The sequence below is a fragment of the Hypanus sabinus genome, chromosome 2, assembly GCF_030144855.1.
Source record: "Hypanus sabinus isolate sHypSab1 chromosome 2, sHypSab1.hap1, whole genome shotgun sequence".
NCBI classification, from domain to species: Eukaryota; Metazoa; Chordata; class Chondrichthyes; order Myliobatiformes; family Dasyatidae; genus Hypanus; species Hypanus sabinus.
In genome coordinates this window covers 62,107,826-62,134,476 of record NC_082707.1, presented here as the reverse complement: position 1 = coordinate 62,134,476, position 26,651 = coordinate 62,107,826, and the positions used below count along the sequence as shown (strand labels likewise).

At 38.2% G+C, this 26,651-nt stretch overlaps 1 protein-coding gene across 5 annotated transcripts in view; it reads right to left on the bottom strand.

Moving 5' to 3' along the window:
• The window catches only part of sptssb (serine palmitoyltransferase, small subunit B), a 33,702-nt gene extending 26,456 nt beyond the window's left edge, over positions 1-7,246 (bottom strand). Inside the window, exons 1-2 of one of the 5 annotated variants that reach the window (XM_059946978.1) lie at positions 7,096-7,238; positions 3,014-3,122 (exon numbers count right to left, since the gene is read on the bottom strand). The gene's annotated coding sequence lies outside the window, so the exon portion shown is untranslated. Of the gene's footprint in view, positions 1-3,013; positions 3,123-6,803; positions 6,960-7,095 lie in introns of those variants that run through there. The other 4 variants (XM_059946976.1, XM_059946987.1, XM_059947014.1 and 1 more) reach the window with 4 other exon arrangements.
• Positions 7,247-26,651: the final 19,405 nt, after the last annotated feature.

Genomic DNA, 26,651 nt, shown 5'->3' with positions numbered 1-26,651 from the left:
GTGTCAACCAACTGGCTGGAGTGTTCAAGGGCATCTTCAATCTCGCAACGTTGAAGTTGGAGATTCTCAACTGCTTCAAAATGGTGACTATCATACCAGTGCCAGGAAGAGCAGGTGAGTTGCCTCAATGACTATCACCCAATTGCGCTTGTATCTATTATGATGAAATGCTTTGAGAGGTTGGTCATGGCCAGAATCAACTCCTGCCTAAACAAGGACCCAGTGCAATTTGCCTAACGCTACAATAAACCTACAATGGATGCAGTGTCACTGGCCTTGGATCACCTGGACAATAGCAATACCTTCAACAGGCCACTGTTTATTGATGACACCTCAGAGTTTAACACCATCATACCCTCAGTACTAATCAATAAGCTCCAAAACCTGGTTCTCTGTACCTCCCTCTGCAACTGGACCCTTGACGTTCTCATTGGGAGACCACAGTGAGAGTAGATTCGAGAAAGCATTTCCTCATTGCTGGCAATCAACAATGGCACACCTCAAGAATGCATGCTTAGCCCACTGCTCTACTCTCTCTACACCCACGAACGCATGGCTAGGCACAGCTCAATGCAATCTATAAAATTGCTGATGACATACTATTGTTGGCAGAATTTCAGATGGGAACGAGGAGCCATATGGGAATGAGATGGATCAACTTGTTGAAAGGTATTGCAGCAACTAACTCACACTCAGTATCAGTAAGACCGAGGATTTGATTGTGGACTTTAGGAAGGGGAAGTCAAGGGAACACACATTAGTCCTCATTGAGTGACCAACAGGGGGAAGGGTGGACAGTTTCAAGTTTCTGGATGTAAACATGTTGGAAGATCTATCCTGGGCTCAAAATATTGATGCAATTACAAATAAGGCATGACAGTGGCTATATTTTGTTGGGATTTTGAGAAGATTTGGTATGTCATCAAGGACTCCCATAAATTTCTACAGGTGTACAGTGGAGAGCATTATAACTGGTTGCACCACTGTCAGGTATGGAGGGGCCACTTCACAGGATTAGAAAACTGCAAAAAGTTGTAGATTAAGCTAGCTCCATCATGGGCACCAGCCTTCCCAGCATCTAGGATGTCTTCAAAAGGTGATGCCTCAAAAAGGTGGCATCTGTCATTAAGGACCGTTATCACTCAGAACATGTCCACTTCTCATGGCTACCATCAAGGAGGAGGTACAGGAGCCTGAGGACTCACACAGCATTTTAGGGACAGTTTCTTCCACTCTGCCAGATCTCTGAATGGTCAAAGAACAAGACCAAATAGTCCAAACATATATATGAACATACAAATATATATATATTTAATGTAATTTATTTATAGTTTTTTAATTATGTGTTGATATGTGTTACAATATACAGTTTCCACAAAACAAGATATTTCACAACATACTCAGTGATATTAAACCTGATTCAGAATCTGACCTTCAAGTCAATGGTATCCAGTTAGTGGGAATGTAGCTGTGAGTGCAATAGAATATGTCAGATGGGCTGATCAGGTCAAGGCACTGAGAACTTGGTAGTAGATAAGCAGAGGTGGGATGGAGCCAGGTGATGCTCTGAGAGTGGAAATGAAGAACGTGTGCAGATCTGATCAAACAAATATCTTGGCGGAACATGAGATCAAAAATGTGAACAAATTAGTTCAGTCTCTGTTACCAAAGGAAGGCAGAGAATTGATGGCTAAGTAACAGTTTGTAACAAGCCCCAAGATGATGGCTTATCACTTCAGAATAATTAGTTGAACACATTTGTGCTTTACTGTATTGGATGTTGGACATCCAGAATGGTAAGAAAGTCTGTGTAGAGGGCAAAAGAAGTGCTGGTAATATTTGTCAGTGTATTCAGAAATGAAGCAATGAATTCAGATGAGAAATGGAAGGTAGCAATGATTGTCCTTTGAAAGGTACTCAGATGATAATGGTGTAACAACAGGAAGCAAATGCATTGTAAGTAATACTCTAATTATATCTGGAGCGTTAAGAGTGAACTAAGGATGTGCTGTCCCACCCTGAGAAGTGTAAGAGAAGGAAGGTGTGACAACTGTGTGAAAGGCTGGTTGGCAAGGTCCACTGGTAAGTGATTTTTATACAAGTGGCAGATGACTCTGATAGTAGAAACTTAAATAGATTAGTAAACTATTCAAACAAAATGAATCTTAAACTTAACTTGGGACTGATTAAGTATGGTATTCACAAAACTGAAGCAGTTCATTCCAGATGCTGTCATACCTGAATACTTGTTGGCAACCTGAACAATCTGGCTTAAGGCTAAATCATATCATGTACAAATACTCACATTGCAACTCATTAGCAGCACAACAAAACAAAAATGTTGTTTCAAAATAGCTATCTGAACTGGAAGCATTCATGACAGAACCTTTTTAATTTCCTGTACTCTAGTGTCATAAAAACTTGTTTTGCTGAACGATGGAAAGATAAGCAAAAGATAGACATTTTTGAGATATGAGTCTGCCTGCTGGTTCATCTTTTGAAATAGAAGTGATTATTACATAAAGCAAATTACCTACTCTTTAAAGCATTTTTAAAATGATTGAACCTGTAAAGTTAAGTATCACTGCCATAGAGAGTCACAGAACTATCCAGCACAATACCAAGCCCTTTGGCCCACTGAGATTGTTCCAGCCATCAAGTACTCAATTACACCAATCAGACACTAATTCCATTTTCTTTTCCCACATTCTCAGCATTTCCCTCCAGAGATTCTAAAATTAATTTTGTATATGCAGCCGTGAATGTTGGTTTCAGATTTGACTTTGCTAACACCTGTATTCTGTAATTTAAATGTAAAATAGCTACTGGAGAAAATTAAATCATTCCACCGATGAATCAGTGATCTGGTTAACAAAGGGGCGCTTCTCACAATTAGACTTTCAGGTTAATATCTAAAACATCGAACATCGGAATTCCGTGCAGTATTAAATTACAATAATGTATTTACTGAGTGCCTCAGCAAGATATTTGCACTGTTTGAACTTTGACCCACCTGATTGGAGAAGGAAATCTACAGTTTTATCTTAAAAGTTACAGTGGCTTAATGGCAATGCTGCCAGTCACAAAACAATGTCACCCTCTGGAAGCAGCTTTCCTCACAACTGCAATGGAAGCAAAAATAAAACCAACAGAAAAGTGTTAGAGCAATGATATTAGCATTAAAATACTCTGTAATACAGAAGGTCAGCATCTGAGAAATTATTATGAATGAATAATTATCTTACAGCTGCCCTTTATGAAATCAAAGATTCCTGGAGGATTTCTTTTAATTTTAATGATAAGGAATCATAGTAAGTTTATGATGAGTATCATTAAACCAGCTCTGAATTCTAGTGTTTGAATTATTACAGAAGAACAGGATAACTTTTTACAGAAGACCAAGTTAACTTTCCAGAGACTATCTAGACCAGCACTAGAAAACAGTGGTTAAGACTGCAATGGGTAATGAAAAATGTGCTTTCTCAATCGTGCTGGGTGCACAAAAGATTACTGAAGCCAATTTATTGTTGTGATTTCAGCTTCCAGTCAGCACGAAACAGGCTGTTGACTGCCCTATTGCATCATCACAGTGCCAGTTCAGACTAGCTTGAAACCAGCCTACACCACCTAAAGCGGAGATGCATGGGAGCAGCCTAAGTTCCCAGCTGCACCCTAGCTTGTCACAGTTACCACCTTAAAGATCATAATTAAACTAACCTCCACCATATCCACAGATAGTGCATTCCAGATTCCACTCACATGCTGCATAAAATAATTTTTCTGCATACCACACTTAATTCTGCTACACTTGATACCTGTGACATTTAGTCTTTGACTCCCTGCAACTAGGAAGTAGCCTCTTCCTATCCACATTCTCAAGACACCTCATCATTTTACATACTTCTATTAGATCTCCCCTCAATCATCTCAAGAGAAATGTCCCAACTTCCTCAGTCACATCCTGACCTGCTGGCTTTGCAGATTTTACATTCCTTAAGACAAGAGATTCTGCAGATGCTGGAAGTCTTGATCAAAAGACACAAAATGCTGATGGAACATAGCAAGTCAGGCAGCATCTATGGTGAGGAATAGGAAGTTGAAGTTTTGGGCCAAGACCCTTCATCAGGACTGGAGAGGAAGGAAGAGGAAGTGAGAATAGGAAGGTGGGGGAGGGGAAGGAGTATAATATGGCAGGTGATAGGTTAGACAAGGTGAGCGAGAAGGTGGTGGGTGGGGGAGTCGGGATGAAGTAGGTAGCTGTGAAGAGAGATGTTAAAGGATAAAGAAGAAAGAATGTAATAGGAAGGACAGTACACCATGCAAGAAGGAGGAGAAGAATGAGAGGGAGGAGCTGGGAAGGTGGGCAGAAGAGATGGAGTGAGAGGGTAACAAAATTGAAGAATGGAAAAAGAGAGAAGGAGAGGGAAAAAATTACTGGATGTTAGAGGAATTGATGTGCATGTCCCAGTTACCCAGAGAGAATACGAGGTGTTTGTCCTTATGATGACAGCAGAGGAGGCCATGGATGGACATGTCAGAATGAGAATGGGAAGTTGAATTGAAATGGTAACCTCCAGGAGATCCTGTCTTTCGTGCTGGACAGAGCAAAGTTTACATTCCTTTGTTTGTGTTCTCCTCAAATTCTCTTATTTAATTGCTTTTAAGTGCCTTTGTTCATTTTCTCCCCTTTCCTCTGCCCTCTTTAACCTAACATTAAGGTGATTTCATCTATAGTTGGTCACCAGAGGAACACTCTCATCTCCTGCCAAAGATATTCCCTTTGACATTTCCAACCCTTACAATTTAAAGGTAAGTTGTTTTCTCAATTTTCCAGTTTGGAAAAAGGTCGTCAATCTGAAATGTTAACTCTGTTTTTTCCTTCCAGTTATGCTGCCAGATCTACAGAGAGTTTCCAGCATATGGGTGCACTTTGTAATTAATTTATTTTTATATATACTTCCTATTGTAACTCATAGTTTTAATTATGTGTTGCAATGTACTGCTGCCATAAAACAACAAATTTCACAATGTATGCCAGTGATATTAACCCTGATTCTACTTCTGATTTTGAATTGTAATTATAAATACACTGTACATAATACAGTAATAATATTTTTGAATTTGTCTAGAAATTACAACTATCATGTTCTTATTCTAACTTTAAGCAGCTGAAGAAACAATATTACCACAGACGAAGGGCAATCACAGTCATTTCTGTTCATTTAGTATCATTTGGAAAGCTCAATTGGGGATATGCTTTTGAGCGACAACATTTTGACATCAACAAAATGTTCTTGTAGAATTGAAAGGACTGATGATATTCCCCATCCAACAAAGGGGGGGGGGGTGAATGTGGTGAACTACATATACCTGTCTGGACACGCCCCCTGCTGACTGCTCCTGTGGCTCCTCCCACAGACCCCGGTATAAAGGCGATTGGAGCCACAGACCCTTCCTCAGTCTCCAGGATGTCGTGTGATGGTCACTTGCTGTTTGTGCTTTCTTATAGCCAATAAAAGCCTACCTTAACCCACGTCTCAGAGTTATTGATGGTGCATCATGGGGCATTGCAGGAGCACTTGGATCACTACAAACCTGTCCTAAAACATTACTGTTTCAGCCTTCCTCTCCCCACAACATTGCCAGTGTAATTATTTCTTCCTTTCTATATTGCCAGAGTCATCCCTCTCTCTCTATAACTTTGCCAGTGTAATCCCCTCCTTCCCACATTTCCACTGTAATCTCTCCTTCCTGTCAACATTGCCTGCTTAACCTTTCCCTCCCCATATCATTGCCAGTGTAATCCCTCCTTTTCCATAACATTGCCAGAGTAATACTTCCCCACATTTCCAGTGTAATCCCTCCCTCTCTGTAACATTGCCAGAGTAATACTTCCCCACATTTCCAGTGTAATCCCTCCCTCTCTGTAACATTGCCAGAGTAATACTTCCCTTCCCACATTTCCAGTGTAACCCCTCCTTCCCTCCCACATTATCAGTTTAATGATTCCCTCCCCATACCATTGCCAACATCATCCTTTCCTACCCACATTTCCCTTGTAATCCTTTCTTCCCTCCAACATTTCCAGTGTAAACATCCCCTCGCCATATTATTGCTAGTGTTATTCCTCCTTCAATGAAACACTGCTAGTTGATTCCTCCTTCCCTGCAACCCCTCTTTCCCCAAAAATGTCACCTATGCAATCACATTATCTCCTCCAAAATATTGCTGGTCAATACCTGCTTTCCTGCCAACTTGCCTGTGTAGTTCTTCCCTGTCTTTCATAACATCACCAGTGCAATCACATTGCTTATTTCATTTAATATTTAACTAATTACTGTAAGTCACTGTTTTTATTATTAAGTATTGCAATGTACAGCTGCTATTTAACAACTTATGGAGGTGATATTAAACCTGATTCTGATTCAAGGTAAAGGACAGCAGGTACCTGGACCAGCCACTAGCATCAGTTCAAGGAGTCAGCACACTACAACCTTCTCAAGTACCACTAGAAATGGGCCAACAATGCTGAGTTGTCGGCAACGTAACTTCATTTCACTTTCGTACAGTTACTTACCTTCTATCATGCATTCCTAATTAAGGCTTACAAATATTATTTAAAGTGTTTTACTTTAAATCAAACTTCAGTCACAGTGTTTGTAACCCAAACCAAGGTTATTTCAGCCTCTGATCCTTCAGTTTCTGGTCAGCCTGCTCCCTTTTGAGATACAATCCACTGTGGTTTCATAAATGAACTTCACTATTCAGCCTGAATGTCTCAAACAAATGATCTACTTGCTTACCAACATCAGTACACACCTTCAGGTCGCTGTGTATACAATCCACTTTGAGTGATCAGCATACAGAGTGAGAGAAATAAGACTGATTCTTCTGCATGCTTTGATTTAAGTTTCAATACATTAAAAGAGAAATCAGAAGAAGTTAAACTAACACCTACTCGAAGTTTCTGCTTTCCCACTGGAAACTTGAAAGACAGGTCCTGCCACATACTTGCACTGGAAACATTTTTCATTAACCAGTAAATCAGCTTCAAAAAATTTTACACAGATTCAAAGTACAATAAATAAATCTCACCTTCCTTTTCAAAACTGGGGATACTTAACAAGACAGGTTGCTGTTTCTTAGTGCTGGAAACACAAGCAATTTAACCAGTTTATCTAAATGGGAAACTGATACTGTAACTGTTGTGTGGATGGTTTTGCCACACCTGTCCCCGTTTACAACTGTGAGCAATTGATTAATGCGTTCTCAAGAATTGCTGATAACCATTTGTAATACGAAAACTCATAATGCCTCCTTGGAGAAACAGGCACCACCCAGATTCCCCAGGATTGTACTGAATTGGTTTTCTACAAATCAAGATTAGTTGCCATGCTAGGGATTAACCACACTGTGAGAGAACTGCAGCGTCAAGGCAGCTGTATAGCTCAGAGAGCTGCTTACACTCAGTAACCAGTCACTCTGCCAGAGACCTAGGTTAGTTTGTACACAAAGAAACATGCACAATAATGCAATTTGAAGAGCCCTGTGCTGCTTCAGCATTATGTCTAGGCAGAAAGTAACAGACATATAAAAAGCCCAAGACACCTTTTGCTGTATTTTATAATCACACGCACCCACAGTACAAATTTTAGAAATAAAGCATGAATCAGCCATAGTGCTGGACTGAAGTGTGATTCAGAAGGGTGAAATGAATTTGTTTACAGATTAACTGGTGTGTTACACTGAGTAGCTTCAAAGCAAGCTTTTCATTAAACTGGGTGCTCTTAGTTCATTGTCCTTTTCTCCAAGCAGCAAGTAGCTGTGGGTCAGACAAATATTTCTACAGTTACTCACCACAAGACTGAGAACACTTGATTGGAACCATTAAAATCCTGAATAGTCGGGACAGAGTGAACGTGGAGAGAATAGTTCTTCTTGTAGTTAGCATATATGCTAGTTAAAGTTCAAAGTAAATTTATTATCACAGTACATATAGATCATCATATACAATCTTGAGATTTGTTTTCTTGCTGGCATACTCAGTAAATCGAAGAACCATAATAGAACCAATGAAATACCAGACAGACAAGCAATCAATGTGCAAAAGACAACAAAATGTCCCAATACAAAAGAAGGAAAGAATACTACTACTACTACTACTAATAATAATAATAAATAAGCAATAAATATTGAAAACATGAGATGAAGTCCTTGAAACAGAATCCATCAGTTGTAGAAACAGTTCAGTGATAGAGGGAATGAAATTGAGTGAAGTTATCCCATCTGGTACAGGAGCCTGATAGTTGAGGGGTAATAACTGTTCCTGAACCTGTTGCTGTAGGTCCTGAGGCTCCTGTACCTCTTTCCTGATGGCAGCAGCTTGAAGAGAGCATGGCCTGGGCGATGGGCTCCCTCACCACCATACAGGGCCCCGGACAGCCTTTCCAGGTGAGGTGGCCCTTCACCTGTGAGTCGGCTGGTGTGGTATACTGCGTCCGGTGCTCCCGGTGTGGCCTTTTATATATTGGTGAGACCCGACGCAGACTGGGAGACCGTTTCACTGAACACCTACACTCTGTCCACCAGAGAAAGCAGGATCTCCCAGTGGCCACACACTTTAATTCCACGTCCCATTCCCATTCTGATATGTCTATCCATGGCCTCCTCTACTGTCAAGATGAAGCCACACTCAGGTTGGAGGAACCACACCTTATAAACCGGCTGGGTAGCCTCCAACCTGATGGCATGAACATTGATTTCTCTAACTTCCATTAATGCCCCACTCCCCTTCTTACCCCATCCCTGATTATTCCTGATCTATTTATTTATTTTCCCTTTTTTTCTTTCTCTGTCCCTCTCACAATTACTCCCTGCCTGCTCTCCATCTCCCTCTGGTGCTCCCCTCCCCCTTCCCATACCATGATCCTTTCCCTTCTCCAGCTCTGCATCCCTTTTGTCAATCAACTTTGCAGCTCCTAACTTCATACCTCCCCCTCCTGTCTTCTTCTATAATTTGGATCTCCCCCTCCCCCTGCCACTTTCAAATCTCTCACTATCTTTTTCAGTTAGTCCTGACGAAGAGTCTTGGGCCGAAATGTCGACTGTACTTCTTCCTATAGATGCTGCCTGGCCTGCTGCGTTCCACCAGCATTTTTTGTGTGTTACAGGAGATTCAAGACTATTTAATGTTATTTCCAATACATAAGTGTAAAGTAGAATGAAATAATTGTTACTCCAGATCTAAAGCAGCACAAAAACACACTAAAGAACACAATAGAAAAACACATTATTTTTATGTCTGTGAAAAGTCTGTATATAAGGTGATTAAAACAAAAGGTTTAGATGATATCAATAATCTTTATTCACCCAGTATCAATGGAATTCTGGGTCTGTTTGTGAGGAACTCCCTGCAGTTTGGATGATGTAAGCATTGGACAAGATTGAAAAGGTCAGGGTTCAATTTGCTTTATTTATTTGTGTGGCTGCCTGTAAGGAGATGAATCTTAAGGCTGTATATAGCATACATACTTTGATAATAAATGTACTTTGAACACCTATCCCTATGGTACCTCATTTCAATAGTCTCTTAAATAAAAGCGGAAAATGACTGTTTTATACTTAATCTATGTTTTCGGCCCATTAAACCAATCTTCAGTCCATTCCTCTAAATATACTTCAAACTTCTGCCGTCTAATTTTGCTTCCTGCGAGGCACCTTGTTGAAGGATTCTGCTCAAGTTCCAATATTATTTTTGAAATGTCATGTTACCACATAGTTTATAATATGTCCACACATTTTTCTTTCTATTGATGTCAGAATCAGAGCTGTATTTCTCTTCTTCTGCACTCCCTGTTTTCCTTAGGTAACTGCTGATTTCTAATCCCTGGGAACTGATCCTGAATTACCGAACTTGGAAAGATGACAGCCAGTGCATCCATTATCTTCAAAGCTGCCTCTTTCAAAACTTTGGGAAGCTGGTAATTAGGTCCTGGAATTCTTTTCACTTTCAATTCCATTTATTTATTCTAATCCTGTTTCTTCACTGATGTCATTTTATTTCAGATGCTCATTCACTCCAGATTTGATCTCCACAGACGCAAAATAGATATTTTTTTCCTTGCCATTTCCTTATTCCCTGATATAATTTCTTCAGTGCCAGTCTGTAAACACAGTGGTTGGTTCTAGGCGGCTGCCTCACAGTTCTAAAGACCTGGGTTTGATCCTGACTGCACGTGTTGCAGAGTTTACCTGGTCTCCCTGTGAACTTCTGGGTTTCTCCTGGCTACTCTTATTCCTCTCGCATTCTGATGAAGTGAGGCTTGGTGGGCTATTTGGCCATTGTAAATTAGTGCTAATGTGTAATTTAATGGCACAATCCAGGGAGAATTGGTGGACTTGCAAGAATTACTGGGAAAATCAATGGGGAAATAGGATTACTCTGTAAACTAATGGGACGAATGACTAGATGACCTCCCTCTACATCTTGGGGATATGGATATCTTTTCCTTTTTCTATATGTATATGGTCTTATTGAATGCAGGATGTGCTTGAGGACTTTGTGGTGTACTCCTGCTGCTGTTTTCTTATGCCCTTATGTCTAGGCCTGAATAAGTAGAAGTATAATATGAATCCAAGGTGGAAAAAGCTTCACAACCAATCTTTAGCATTGGTATTATATGAGGGGTGATTGGTAAGTTCTGGCCTAAGGTAGAAGGAGTCAATTTTAGAAAACCTAGCACATTTATTTTTCCTACATTTACACACTTAAGTCAGCATACAAATCCCTTCTTTGTAGAAGTCGGCGTCTTGGACCTCCAGAAGTGGTCCACAGCAGGGGTGATTAATAAGTTAGAAGGTAGAAGGAGATGAGTTATTAACTTTGAACTTACTGCATTTTCACTCAAAGAGTTGAACTGAACATGCATGTAATGAGAGCTGTATAACTCATCTTCTTCTACCAGGCCACAAACTTATCAATCACCCCTTGTACATGGACCATAGCATGTCCAAAAAGAATATCATAATTCCAATGGCTTTAAAATGTTTTGGGCAGGCTGTAATTTTAAGCGATTTGGCTGATAATGAAGGAGCATAATCCCATTCCCATGTTAATGTGTCTTACCAATGAACCTTACAAAAATGTAAGTTGTGCGTTCCTGTTTGATGACGATATTATGAACAGTGCATGATATCGGCAAAGGCTGTCCTTGCTTTCTTGGTATACTTAGACTGGGCATGGAATAAATTATGACAGATACCTTGGAAAACATCACCTGTAGTGTGCCATATGGTGAATGAGAACTTCAAATTTATAACTATTGAGAAATGAAATATTACTACTATAAGTCAAGCTTTCAGTAGATTGAATTTGTCTGACTCTAACTTCTTCATGCATGGATCCTTTTGTTATGACCTGGTCCTGTCATCTAAAGATATGCCAAGAGTAGGTAACTTCATTATTTTGAAGATTTCTAATTTCTGAAGAATTTTAGTAATTGTCTGTATTTCTTGTTATTACATTTACAAAAGAAAGAGAATTTGTATAAGTGCAGAAAATGTTGTGAATACGATTACTTCAAAATGAATCTTAGCATGTCACAAATCAGTCAAAAGAACAATTGAATTCAAATATTTGGAAAACTGTGCTCTATCGAAAGTTCCAGTAGTGATACACCACCACAATGAGTAGCCATTAGATAAGCTAAAAGAAATAAAAATCCTAGAATATTAAGTACTTCAAGATCAAGAAAATTTGGGAATATATTTTGTTAAAGAAGGTCAATTTTGTATAAATCTGATAGGTCTCAGTGAAAGTGGTGATCAAAGTTCAAATCAGGCTATTCACAAAATGTAACTCTGAATTAGTAGCGCCTTTGAAATCAGCGGTAGCAAATGTCAAGAGGAGAATTAAATGGGCATTGAATAGTTTATTGTACATTTAGTACACTGACCAGAGTTGAAATTTTATCCCAGACACTGTAGTGTTACAAATGCTGAACTTTGTGCTTGGGGCTATTACAGTCATTGTAGTTGATCACAGTTTTTCATTCTATAGAAATCAGTGAAAGTGGACATAGAAATATAGAAATTAGGACCCGAACCTGGCTATTTGTCCTTCCAGTCTGCTCTGCATTTCAGTATGAACATGGCTGATCTTTTATCTCAATGCCATATTTTACTCGTTCCCCATACTTGATGCATTTTGATGCATAGAAATCTACCAACTCTTCGAAATATTCAGTAACTCACCTTGACTGCCACGTGCATTTGGGAATTACATAGGTTACCCACTCTCTGAGTGAAGTTGTTTCATCTCTTGAGTCCTGCGTCACTTTTACAATTCTAAAAAGCTTTGTTTGGGATGAGGCTGTTCAAGCAGTACTATTCAAAAAGTAGACAGTCTTTTAAAATGTACCAACATTTACCTATTTAATAAAAAAAATACTGTAGATTAGCTGTAATTATCCCATTTGCTCTTTATAGGAGATTGAATATAATTCGCCTGTAGCATTTTCATTCTTTTTAAGAGTAGCTGCATTTCAGAAATAATTCGTTGGCTGTGAAGTATTTTGAGTATCTTAAAATGCTTTATAACCAGTACAAATTCATTTTCTATTTATGGGTTTGCAAGGAGCTTCTTTCAAGAAGGAATGGCACTGTGCATGAATAAAACTATTTTATGTTCCTTAATATTATGGTACATTTCATTTAAAATATTTATGATATGATGGAAAATGATACTGGTGTTCCATTGTCAGGTTTTCTGATCCCATGTGCATTGTATTATTTCTGCAAAGTGCAGTAAGGCACTGTTGTACTGATAGGTAAAAATAATTACATTACCGAGGAGGACTATTTTTCAGGTTCTGGTTCTAGGAACAGAGCGTTTCCTCCTTTGGTCTAAATAATGTGTGTCTGGATGAGGCTAAATTAGAGAAAATAAATTTAAGGAAAATCATGTTGGCTTTATTTACATATGAGATATACATTCATTTTTTAAGATTAACAATAGGTTTCTTAGAGAAATTCTTATTCTTGGAGATATAGCATGGTAACAGGCCTTTCAGGCTCAATGAGCCCACACCAGCTAATTACATCCATGTAACTTATTAAATAACCAACTTGCATGTCTCTGGAGTGTGGGAGGAAACCAGAACACCCAGAAGAAACCCAAGTTTTAGACTTGCACATTTTTCAAAATGTACTGTTAGACTAATGGAGAGATAAATAAGGAATGAGAACTTTACTTAGTCCATTGAAGCTCATTCCCCGGACATTGAAATTTTCAGCATGGAATTTGATAATATTCCAAGTGACATTATTTCTCACATTTTGTGCAACAAATTACTCATATGTCCAAATCTTCAAATAAATATGCCTTTTTTGATAGTTTAGTTTATAGCTTAATCATAGTGATTCATAGAGTATCCAACGTAATAAATTTTATCAAGTTTTTTCCAAGGAGGAATCTAGAAAGGGCATGACAGAATTAAACTGCGGCACAATTCACACACTGCTAAGATGCATATGAACTGTTGCACAGACTTGGGATTAATATGTTCAAGCATGCTTAAGAAATGAAGAGAGAAAATTGCAAGAACTCCCAATGGGCAGTAAGTGCTGTCTTTGAAAACATTGGCCATATCCCATGAAATTGGTTTAGAAATTATATAAGCAAAACCTTCCCTTTAGTTTTATCTCAATGTCAATTAATTCTACATTTGACAACTTAGTTCTATATGGTTTAATTCATAATTTTAAACCAATGATCATACAAATATGACCTTTGGAAGGCTGCTATAGTTTGCATTCATAATGTCTTCAAAATTGTTGGATTTATATTTCTTCTTTAAAATTAAGGGTAACCCTGGGTTTCAACTGCAAGTGTAGGCTGGTGAGGTAATAAGTGAGAACCAGGGGGAACTGATGCTTGCTCAAACATAAAGAAAATAAATGCCTTTTTCAATCTCTCTTTCAAGGTTCTGAATTGCGTTTTAATAATCAGTTGTCTATAGATATGAGGGAACCTAGTACTCATCTTTCCTATCCTGCTGCTGCCTCTCTGTGAGGTGAAAAAAACGGTCTGTTTAGTGATTTAATGTATTTCTGCATTAGAATTGATGTTAGGTAACAATAAAATATTCATCACGTCTTAACTGGCCACAGCATGCAGGCCAAAGAATGCTGTATCATTGTGTCTCAGGTATATTTTCTCTCCAAGATAGTACAATACATGTTAAAAGCCATCAAATGTGTCACATTGTACTTGTTTGTTAGGAGCCCAGAGCAAGATGATTAATTGTTTGTTATTTTTGTAATACAACTCAAGAATGTTTCTCAACCAAGAATTTAGCCAAGAATGTAATTAGCTGGGAAAATGAGCTCTGGTCCTGAACTCCAGGTTGGAGAGTGAGAGCCTGTCCTGGGCTTCCAGTAAGAGAGTTATAGCCCTTCTTTAGTCTCTCACTGGGATAATGGTGTCTTAGTTCTGGGCTCCAGATGAGAGATTGACTGACCATACCAGGCTCCAGCCAAGAGAAACCACTTAGGCTTCAGTGAGTGCAATGGCAGCCTTGGCTCCTGAATAACCAGTGGGACTTATCAGAACATGTGTCCAGGTGATCATATGTGGGAATGCTCTGAGCATCATATTGATTCACTGATTGGATGATATGCTGCCCAATAATTGGGAATTGACTGTAAAGTGGAAACACTGCAACAATAGTATTTGATCCTAACATAGTCATACTAATCACCATCCCATTGCCCAACCTGGATTTATGATTCAGAATTACTTTTTGTTGTTGGGTAGGCTCAGCATCATGTGTGGATCCATTTGTAGAGTTAACAGAAGAAAGCATGAATACTGATCATAAAGTAGTGAGAGATGAATGTAATGTGCATCATTTATGATACAATGGCACTTCAATACTACTATATGTATCCTGTTAATTTACTAGAGAATGTAATAACAGTTTCACATCTGCTGTCTTCTTCATACTTGCTGGATTACCAGCTGTTTATACAAATCTGAATCTCAAGTGCAATGTTGACAGCAATTCCCTATACTCACAATATACAGTACTGTGCAAAAGTCTTAGGCATATGTAAAAACTCCATAAAGCGAAGATGCTTTCAAAAATGATGAAATTAGAAGTTCCTATATATCAAAAAGTTCACTATAAAACAGTAGTAGGCAGGAAAGCCCAAATTAAATCGACATTTGTTATGACCACCTTTTGCATTTAAATTGTCTTAGGTCCACTGTCATGCAAGTTTGATGAGAATGACAGGACAGCAAATTTTTTCACATTTATTGCTTCCTTAAAATTTTCTTGTGATTATGATAGGTTGCTTGAACCTGATTACCAATATAATTTCAAATTACTTGTATTACGTAGGAAATTGGAGAAACAAACAATTAAGTTTTATTGAATCTAATATGTTTAATTGCATAACTGTGCTGATGCTTTGCAACAGTTCAACTTCTTGCTTCAGTGTCCAACAATAATCAGCCAGCATTGATGGATTCCAGTTGCCCTGATACCATTTCTCCATAACCACAATATCCCGGTGAAAACTTTCACCATGATTGTCACTAACAGTGCAAGATTTGCTGGGAAGAAGTCTAAATGGGAATGTAAAAAAACGAATCTTCGGTGACATATTGCACTTCATGGTTTTACTATTCTTGAAGCATGTTGTCAACCAGCTCTATGTAGTTTGGTGCTCTGTAGTTTCCAAAAAAGTTTTCAGCAACATCTTTGAATGCCTTCCATATGATTTTTTCTGGTCCCACTAGATAGCATTCAAATTGCTTGTCATTAATGACGTGTTTGATTTGTGGACCAGCAAAAATGCTTTCCTTAAACTTGCCATCAGTTATCTTCGGAAACATCTGTCTCAAGTATTAAAGTTCTCAAAAGTTTTTGTGCCTGGAGACAGCAGATCACATCTTGCAGTCCTGAACCCAGTAATTCTGCTTTTGCCTTTGAGAAAACCAAGTCTCCGACCAGGTCATTTATCTCAGATTGAGTTATCAGATGAGATTCCCTCAAAATAAAGTGTTCAAAATCTGTATCAGTATCAGTGTCAGTTTCCATTCCTGGCTCCTGCATCATGGCACCTTCCTCTGCCTCCTGCACAAAAACGTGATCGCAAATCAATATACATGTGAATACAGTGCAGAGTTCAGTGTGTGCGTGACACTTTTATAGCCTTTCTAAAACCTGTCCTGCCGCACAACATCCACCCTGCCTAAGCATGCCTGGACAAGATAGGAAACTTTTCAGCTTATGTTTTGGGCAACATTTTAATTGACTTCAATTAGGAATTGAAATAACAAATACAGGTGATTTAAAAAAAAATGATGCTTGAGATGGAGATTTCATGGCAATTTTGATGATCAGCAGCCCAAACTCAATGAGGTACACCAAAAAGTATTCAGGAAGCAAAATCTTTGTTGTCCAGTGAAAATGACTGGTAGGTTGTTCCAGACATTTTGGAGAAATTGCCACAGTTCTCCTGCAGACTTTGGCTATCTTGCTTGCTTCTGTCTCTCCAGATAATCCCAGACTGCCTTGATAATGTTGTGATCAGGGCTCCATGGAGCATGCCGTCTGAAACGATATAATAAATCTAGAGTGTCTAAGACTTTTTCACAGTACTGTAGGCATGCAAAATGATTTCTGTTATGTAACTACAGCTTAAAGATGTATCACTCTGTTTTATCAGTAACTCTGAGTCTAGTTACTTGATACAAATAGCCAAATTTTGAAGGTTAGGAGAATTTTATCATCTAGGATCTACTTGTTAATATTCTTTATTTTTCCTGTGATTTGAACGGGTACATGCTGAGAACTGGTTTTATTTTGCCAGTTCAGCTTCGGCTTATCTAATGTTGATGCATCCAGAATTCTTAGGCAACTCTTAAAACTTTTCAGGCAGTTTATTTCAAATGTTGATCAAATTAAGAAGGAAAAAATGGCTTTAGTTTATTTACTTTTTTTTTGGGGTATCAGGGCAGTGCAGTTAAGGCTGATTAGCAGCGAGACCTGTATGCAGATTTGGCAATTCATGTGATCGTACAGTTGTTCATTAGTTTTTTTTTGTATTTCTCTTTAATATTGTTTTGTCTTAAGATATAGAATTGCAGTGTAAAACATACTTACTTAAATAAGTAAGGAAATGTTTCTGAAATGGACATGTTTTCCAATAGTGGCTTTCATTTCTTTCTAGTGCATTATTCATTCATGATGTGTGCATTAACTTTTAGGATGCCAATTTGATGCACTTGCACATGATAAGTAGGACTAGGGAACTTTGGCAAAGAATCTGACACATTTCATGGTTTATTTTAACATAGCAAGTATTCCTTAAGTATTCATAACAGTGTTATTAACTTTCGATTATGACTACAATGCATTGTTGGAGATGCATTTTGATAAACTTATTTTATTTGTTAATGATAATGTTACATTGTATCTAACTTTGGCGGTGTACAGCAACGTGACAGGTCAGGTGGTTGAGTGGTGTCATAATAACCTTATGCTCAATGTCAGCAAGACCTTGGAACTATTTGTGAACATTAGGAAGGTTAAGTCGGCCATCAGTCCCTATTGAAAGGTCTGGATGGAAAAGCTGAGCAGCTTCTAGCTCCTGGGTATCAGCTCCAAGAACCCAGCTTGGGTCAGACACATATGTGCAACTGCAAAAAAGGTGCATCAGTGCCTCTATCTTCTTAAATGTTCAAAGAGATTCAGCATATCATCAAAGATTTTGACAAACTGCTACAGATGTACAGTGGAAAGCAATTTTGTCACATTTAATTTCCCAGAGTAATATTAGTATTTGAGCTGCTGACTGAAAGTTAACACAACACTAATAATAATAATGAGAATAATAACGCTGGGGAGTGTTCTGTCTCCTGTTGGATGCAACCCCAGGTGGTGGATTGGAGAATGCTCCGCAGATATGTAGGGCAGGTGGGAAAAATTGAATACCCCCTATGGACCAAAGCTGAAACAAGTCCAGGCATGTCTGTACCCAGATTGGGTGGTGCTCCGGTCAACGTCTGTCTCCATGCACAGGGCAGCCGAAGCCAAAGCCAAAGCGTGGCTGCAGGCATAAAAAGCTATATCCTTTCACTTTAGAAATGGAGAGATGTCTATGGAATGGAGTAATCATGCCTAGATCTAGTGCTAGGCATGACAGGAAACAAACTGTGAGCAGTGCACCTCTGAATAGACCAGCAGGCACTAGGAAAACTGAAAAAGATCCAGCAACATCAAAGTAGCCCACCAGCACCACAGGCTGTGACAGCTGCAGGAGTTTCTCAGGGGAGCAGTCCACTTATAACTGAGACCACTCAAGCAGTTAAGAGAAGAAAGACATGCATGAAATAGTGTTAGAAGTAAACACGTTAATAATGTGTGTATATTATCGAGTAACAGAACTTGAGACAGATGAGACAGCATACAGGGACAAACTTCATCAACAGTTTATAGCACAATATTTCTTCATAAAAGTAAATGCACAATGAATAGCAGATTAACATAGAGCATGAATTAAAAAAACTTGATCCCTATAGACATGTTAAACCAAATAAAAGATGAAGTTGCGCAAGAGCCAGAAAGAAACTAACCTAGATATCACAACAATGCTATACAACAAAATAATGAAGATGCCTCCCACCAACCCCTCCCCCCTGCCCACAGCATTGGTGAATGTAGAATTACTTCAACAACTGCTCCACAACCTGATGATAATAGCAACATCACAAATGCGGAGCTTCCACAGAATGTTGATGATGAAGTTGAGTTTACAGACAAAATTATCCTAACATTTAACATCACGCTAACAGGCATACTAACATCACATGGGCACTAACCCAACAAAAAGACCCCACATACCAAAACAATATATGGCATTAAAATTACATTATATTACCACAATATTTAGGAAAACTTGAAATATTTGAGGAATTACACATCATAACATATTGCACTACACTAACAACAGTGCAGTGCAATGGCTGCAGAATTGATGCACTGGTTAATAGAAACCCAAAACTGAGTAATGAAATGGGAAAATCAAAATGGCAGAAGTGATTAGGAAACAAAATTGAAATCTTCAGAGTAGATATAACCTGTCTACTAAAATATACAAAAGATAACATGAGCAAGAAAGTTAGAAAACCTAAGCAAATACATAGGAAATATAAGGTTCATACAAGATATGACAAACCTAACAAAAGCACTGTAGAATTTATAGGTACACTGAAATAAATGCTTCAAACACATAAAGCCCAACTAAATAGATAGATTAATTGTGCCAGACAAAGAAAACAGAATTAACAGTTCAGGAGCAATGAAAAAGGTTTATACAGATTATTGACACATCAAAAATTTGACACATCAAATTGTCACCAACTCCAGCTCAGAATTACCAATAAACACTGAGTTAATGATCTTTTGGTCTAGTATCTGGTCAAACAGGGTGACACACAATCAAGAAGCAAGCAAAATTAGGGAGGAAAAAGAACACATTCACACAATTGAAAACATGCAAACACATGAAGTTACAATGGATATACTAAAAACAGTTATAAAACATACCTACAACTCCAAAAGTGAAAATATTCATGATTATAGCTATAAAAATTTTATGTCTTCATCCATAATTACTAACACATATTAACAATTTTAGTAAAAATCCTGAAACAGCTCTTGAATTCTTGATAAAAGGTAAAATGTACCTCTTACTTAAAGGACAAATCACAAATGAACAATCAGAATATTGTCCTATATAAAAATTGTAATATAATGCATCTCGCAACTAATCACCACTCACTTAGATAACCACAATATATTTACAGAAAAGCAGAAAAAAGTAGTATGTATATGAATGAAATTAATTTATTTTGGTCAGTACAAACATATATGAAAAGATATAAAGAGCAACTGATAATAGACTTCATAATTCTAACTCAAGCTTGGATGAAAAGCAAAAATCTTTCATGTTGTTATCTTAACTACAAAAAAGAATTTGATTCTGTCACACACAGAAGATCAATAGAAGTTTTTAATGTATATATAAACCACACCAAATAGTTGTGAAATTCCTACAACATCTGATGAAGCATTGGTACTCTTTAATCATCAAAAAAGAACAAACAGTAATATCAAGTTAACCGAGGCATTCTTCAGGGTGACTCTCTAAGCCTACAATGGTTTTATCTAGCTTTAAAACCACTCTCTAATTTACTGAACAGGTTGAAAATAGGGGAACAAATCAGGAACAACTAAATGATTTATATCTTGGCACACCTTTTATACATGGTAAAACTGAAGCAATTAATTCAAACTATTTTCAAAAGACTTAAACATGAACTTTGGGCTAGATAAATGCAGAACATAAAACATAAAAACAGATGCAATAGAGCTAGTAGAATATAAAACAGAGCAGCAGGATATAATACAACTGATGGATGAATATGAAATATGGAAGTAGCTGGGATATCAACAAGCAAAGAAAATAGATTATACTTCTATAAAGGGAAAACTTCTGACAGAATTTACTTCAAGCCTTAAGAAACTCTGCCAAACAGAGCTCAGCAGTAAAATTTAACAAAGGACTTTAACACTTCTGCTCTACCCATATTTACATATTCTTTTTGCATAATATCTTGGTCCAAGACTGATCTGGAAAATTTCCAGAGAAAAATAAGAACTGAAATGACAAATTTTTGAAAACACTATGTACACTCGAATACTACCTTGGACAGAAGGAGGAAGAGGAATAACAAACATTAAATATTTACACAACAGTCAGATAAAACTACTAAGGATACACTTTCATCTACAAAAACAGGATTCAGCACTCCATGTGAGCATATGCAATGCTGATAAGTATACACCATGAAACTTAAATAAAAGCACTATCCAGAAGAATGAAGGAATTGTCACTATTGAAGAAAAGGTTAACCAATGGAAGAGCAGGACCCTCCTTGAAAGACATGCCATGTTCTGAGCAGACTAGATGTCGATTGTATGCCTGGCTCAGAGTTGGATTCCTTCTCCCACAGACAGAGGGGATTCCATGTGGCAATACATGGCTGGGTAGTTAACCCAAAAATGACCAAAAATTCATAATAAAAGACCAAGATGATAAATGTAGAAAATGCCAAGAGAGACCAGAAACAATTCTACACATTACAGGATCCTGCAGCAGTTTAACTCAATCTGATGACTTAAACTGCCACAACCGTATGGCAACATCGTTCACCAAAACCTTGTTTAAAATACATATTTGTGAAGTATACCATACCTTTCTATAAGTACAAGCCTACTTCAGTTTTAGAGCCAGAGTCTTACAAATTACAGTTTGGGCTGAGAAAAACTAAATAATAGTAATAATATTATTATTATTATTCTCTCCCACACTCATGGTTAATAGAAGCTCTTAATATCCATAAACTGCACCCAATGCTTGTGAAATTCCTACAACATCTGATGAAGCATTGCTGTGCTATAATCAGTCTATCTATTAACAATCAAAAAATACCAGCCGCCACTATCAAAATAAACCAAGGTCTTTTCCAAGGTGACTCTCTGAGCCCGCTATGGTTTTGCCTAGCTTTAAACCTGCTCTAATTTACTGAATTGGTTGAAAATAGGATGTCAAATCAGAGACAACAAAATGAATTATACCTTGATACATGTTCTGTACATGGACAATTTGAAATTATTCGTGCCTTCATCAGTAAAGCTAAAGTAATTAATTCAAATAGTAGACCTATTTTCCAAAGATATGAACATGAACTTTGGACTAGATAAATGCAGAAAGGGGCAATAGAGCTAGCAGAATATAAAACAGAGTAGGAGGATACAATACAACTGATGGATGAATATGAAACATATAAGTATTTGGGATATCAATAAGCAAAGAAAATAGATCATACTGTGATACAGGGAAAACCTTTGACAGAATTTACTTCAAGGCCTAAAAAAAGCTGCCAGAGCTCAACAGTAAAAATATAACAAAGGCAATAAACACTTCCACTATACACATATTAACATATTATTCTGGCATAATGTCTTAGTCCAAAACCGATCTGGAAAATTTACAAAGAAAAGTAAGAACTGAAATGACAAATTTTAGAAAACATTATGTATATTTGAATGCTTAGATTAACACTACCTAGGACAGAAGGAGGAAGAGAAATAACAAACATTAAAAATTTACACAATAGTCAGATACAACTTCTAAGGATATAGCTTCATTAACAAAAATAGGATTCAGCACTCCATACAAGCGTATGCAATTCTGATAAGAAGTACACTCCTCTAAACTTAAGTGAAAACACAATCCAGAAAAATAAAGTAATTATCATTACAGAAGAAAAAGTGAACTAATGGAATGGGGTAACCCCTCAAGGAAGACATCCCGATGATCTGAACAGACTAGATATGCCCGGCTCAGAGTTGGAGACCTCTTACCAGAAATAGAAAGGATCCTCGTGGCAATCCAGGACTAGGTGGTTAACACAAAAAAAATCAAATAGACAATTAAAGACCAACAAATTCAAGACAAGAAGTGCAGGAAATGCCCAGAGAAGCCAGAAACAATTGTGCATATAAGACCATAAGATATAGGAGCAGAATTAGGCCATTTGGCTCATCGAGTCTGCTCCACCATTTCATCATGGCTGATCCATTTTCCTTTCACCCCCAATCTCCTGCCTTCTCCACATATTCCTTCATGCCCTGACTAATAAAGAATCTATCAACCACTGACTTGGCCTCCACAGCTGTCTGCGTCAACAATTTCCACAGATTCACCACTTTCTGGTGAAAGAAGTTCCTTCTCACCTCCATTTTAAATGTACATCCATTTTGGAGGCTGTGTCCTCTGGTCTTAGACTCCTTCACCATAGGAAACAACCTCTCCACATCCACTGTATTGAGACCTTTCATCATTTGATAGATTTCAATGATATCCACCTTCATTCTTCTGAATTCCAGTGAGTACAGGCCCAGAGCCATCAAATGCTCCTCATTTGATAAGGCTTTCAATCCCAGAATAATTTTGTAAACATCTTTTTAACTCTCTCCAACATCAGCACATCTTTTCTTAAATAAGAGTCACAAAGCTGCTCATTATACTCCAAATGAGGCTTCACCAGTGCCTAATAATACCTCAACATTAGCTGAGCTGTGAAAAAACAAACATGCCATAAATGTCAAGAACCTGTGGTGAAGAATTCTTGAAAGTGAGTCCATAGTTTGTGGAATAGTTGAATAGTTCAGTGATGGGGCAAATGAAGTTGAGTAAAGTTATCCCCTCTGATTCAAAAGCCTGATGGTTGAGGGGTTAATTACTTTTCCTGAAAAGGTGTGAGTCTTGAGGCTTCTATACATTCTTCTTGATGGCAGCAGTAAGCGGTGAGCATAACGTTGTTGGTGGAGGTCCCTGATGATGGATGCTGCTTTCCTGTGACAAAGCTCAATGTAGATGTGCTCAATGGTGGGGATGGACTGGGCTGTATCCACTAGTTGTAGGATTTTCCATTCAAGGACATTGGTGTTTCTGTACCAGATTGTGATGCAACCAGTCAATATATTCACAGTCACACATCTATAGAAGTTTGTCAAAGTTTTAGATGTCATGCTGAACCTTCACAAACTTATAAGGAATTAGAGGTGCTGCTGTGCTTCTTCATAATTGAACTTAAGTGTTGGGCCCAGGGCAGGTCATCTGAAATGATAGCAGCAAGAAATTGTTGACCCTCTCCACCTCTGATCTACTGTGAGGACTGGCTCATGGATCTCTGGTTTCCTCCTCCTGAAGTCAATAATCAGCTCCTTGGTCTTGCCGACCTTGAGTAAGGTTTTTGTTGCAAAGTTCTGACTATGGAGATGGCTAATTTTTGTGAGATTCTTTGAGATCAATACTGCTGTATAGGAGGAACTGGTATTGGCAGCATCTATGCAGGAAAAGTAACAATTGACATTCCAGTCAAGACCACTCAACAAGAAAGGAAAGGATGGAGATAGAAACCAGAATAATAAGGTGTGGGGGGGGGGGGGGAAGGAAAGAGCGCAAGCTGGCAGATGATAGGTGAGTCCTGGTGAGGGGTAAGGTTGGTGCTTTGTGGAGTAGGAACAACATGAGAACCTACTTCTTTCCTTTCCTCCACGTTTTTTATTTTGGCTTCTGCCCCCTTCCTTTCTAGTCCTGATTAAAGGCCTTGACCCACCCCGCTGGTTCTTTATTTCTTTCTATAGAAGCTGACCTGTTGAGTTCCTCAAGCATTCTGTGTGTGTTGTTCAGGATTTCCATCACCTGGATTTGAAACTGTCGAATTCAGTGTTGAGTACTGAAGGCTGCATTGTTCCCTGGATAGAAGATGATAGGAGGTAACCAGTCTTTCCTGTTTGTGTCGGATCTGGCCAGTTCTAATTTTCCATGAACTTTTTTCTCTCCACTGATGACTGATGCTACCTGAACCGCGGAGCATTTGCAGCATTCTCTTTTATCTTAGACCGCCCAGCAACTGCTGTACCCTGCCTCTCACAGTTCCAGCTTTGTGATTTACTCCCGCTCCTGCCTCACTTATTTTCTCTATTTTCACTCCTCCAGGCAGATCAGCATCAACTTGCAGCCATTCATCACCCTCTCTTAGAACATGCCAACAGCATATATAGTAAACTCAGCAATCTTGATCTGTTCTCTATCATTAACATTCCCATTGTTCTCTCCACCTTTTCCACTGTACTACAGCTTAAAACATTGGTATAGCCATTGGCTTCTTATTGTTGCATATACCAAGATCCAGTGAAAATAGTATTCATACAGAAGTATTAATTACACAGTGTCTTGAGCTACAACAAGGTAAAACAATAATGATGAAGAATAAAATGGAAAGTCTACCAAAAAAGTACAGTACAGGTAAATAATAAGTGCAAGATCATAATGAGGAAGATTATGAGGTCAAAAGTTCGGCTTTTCTTACAAGCACTCCATTCAAAAGTATGGTATCAAGAGAATATAAGCTGTTCTTGAGCCTGGTGGTATGTGCTTTCAGGCTTTTGTATCTTCTGCTTGATGGAGGAGAAGACTGTCTGTCTGTGGTGGGTGGGGTCTTTGTTTATGCTAGCTACTTTACTGAGGAAGTGAGAAATATAGACAGAGTCCATAGATGGAAGTCCCGATGAAGGGTCTTGGCTCGAAACATCGACTGTAATTTTTTCCATAGATGCTGCCTGGCCTGCTGAGTTCCTCCAGCATTTTGTGTGTGTAGCTTGGATTTCCAGCATCTGCAGATTTTCTCTTATTTGTCCATAGAGGGGAGGATGGTTCCTGTGATGGGTTGAGCTAAGTCTACAACTGTCTGCAGTTTCTTGTAGTCATGTGTAGAACAGTTGACATACCAAGCCCTTATGCAAGCAGGCAAAATGCTTTCTTTCCTCACTTTTTGATGCACCATCAATAACTCACTCTGAGACGTAAGGTGAGATATCGGCTTTTATTGACTGGAAGAAGGAACAAGCAGTGAGTGACCTACATCCTGGAGACTGACAGGCCGGGCTCAGGCCTTGATCGCCTTTATACAGGGGTCTGTGGGAGGAGCCACAGGAGCAGTCAGCAGGGGGAGTGTCCAGACAGGTATATGTAGTTCACCACACTTTTGCAATTCTAATTAAATGCTTTTGACATGAAATGATCTCTCTCTCTCTTTCTCTCTCACTCCCCTTCGCTATCTCTCTCACTCCCCCTCTCTCTCTCCTTCTCTTTGCCTTCCCTCTCTCCCTCCACACATGCTGAGTCCTTCCAGTGTTTTCTGTTTTAAATGTCAGATTTCTTGCCAGAGTAAATTAGGGCAATGGCAGAACAAGGGAGATGGGCCTGTTTTCCATGCTGAATGACTCAACAAAATTCTCTTTTCTGCTGACATTCAGGCAGTTTCAACCTATGACCTGTATGTTGCAGCAGCACAGCACCCCCTAGTAACTTCTGAAAGAAAAACATTGCTTCCAAAAAAAAAGATTGCAAGTAAATAAGATCTTACAAAATAGTATTTCCTCTATATAATAGCTGGAAAATTGCTTTATTTTTTTTTTACTGAACACTGACATAGATTACTGATTTGTTCATGTCTCATGTACTAGGGGTATTTATTTTGTGAATTCTTCCTGAATGTCTTAGGCATAATTTTTGATGACACGACACACTAAAAAAATGATGGAATATGTCATATTGCTGACTACTGTTTATCTAATGACTCACAAATGAATATTGTTTTTAAATGAAAAATAATGGCATTAAGTATTAGTCTTCATGCATAAGTTTTATTATTGACTGGATAATTATTAATAAAAGAAAATAAAGCTTATTACCTTCAAAATCATTGCATAAAATACCTTGCAGCACAGAATACTGATTACCATATGATATCTTTAACAGAGATTACATTAAGAATTTCATGTCCATGGAAAGGAAATAATTCTGCGTTTCATTCTCTTTATTTATGATAAGAGACATAGGTCGCATGGAAAGCCAGTCTTTTTCATGGGACAGAAATGGGGCATAATTTTAAGGGGATTGAAGAGAAGTAAAGGGTTATGTCAGAAGTGAGTTCTTTTCAC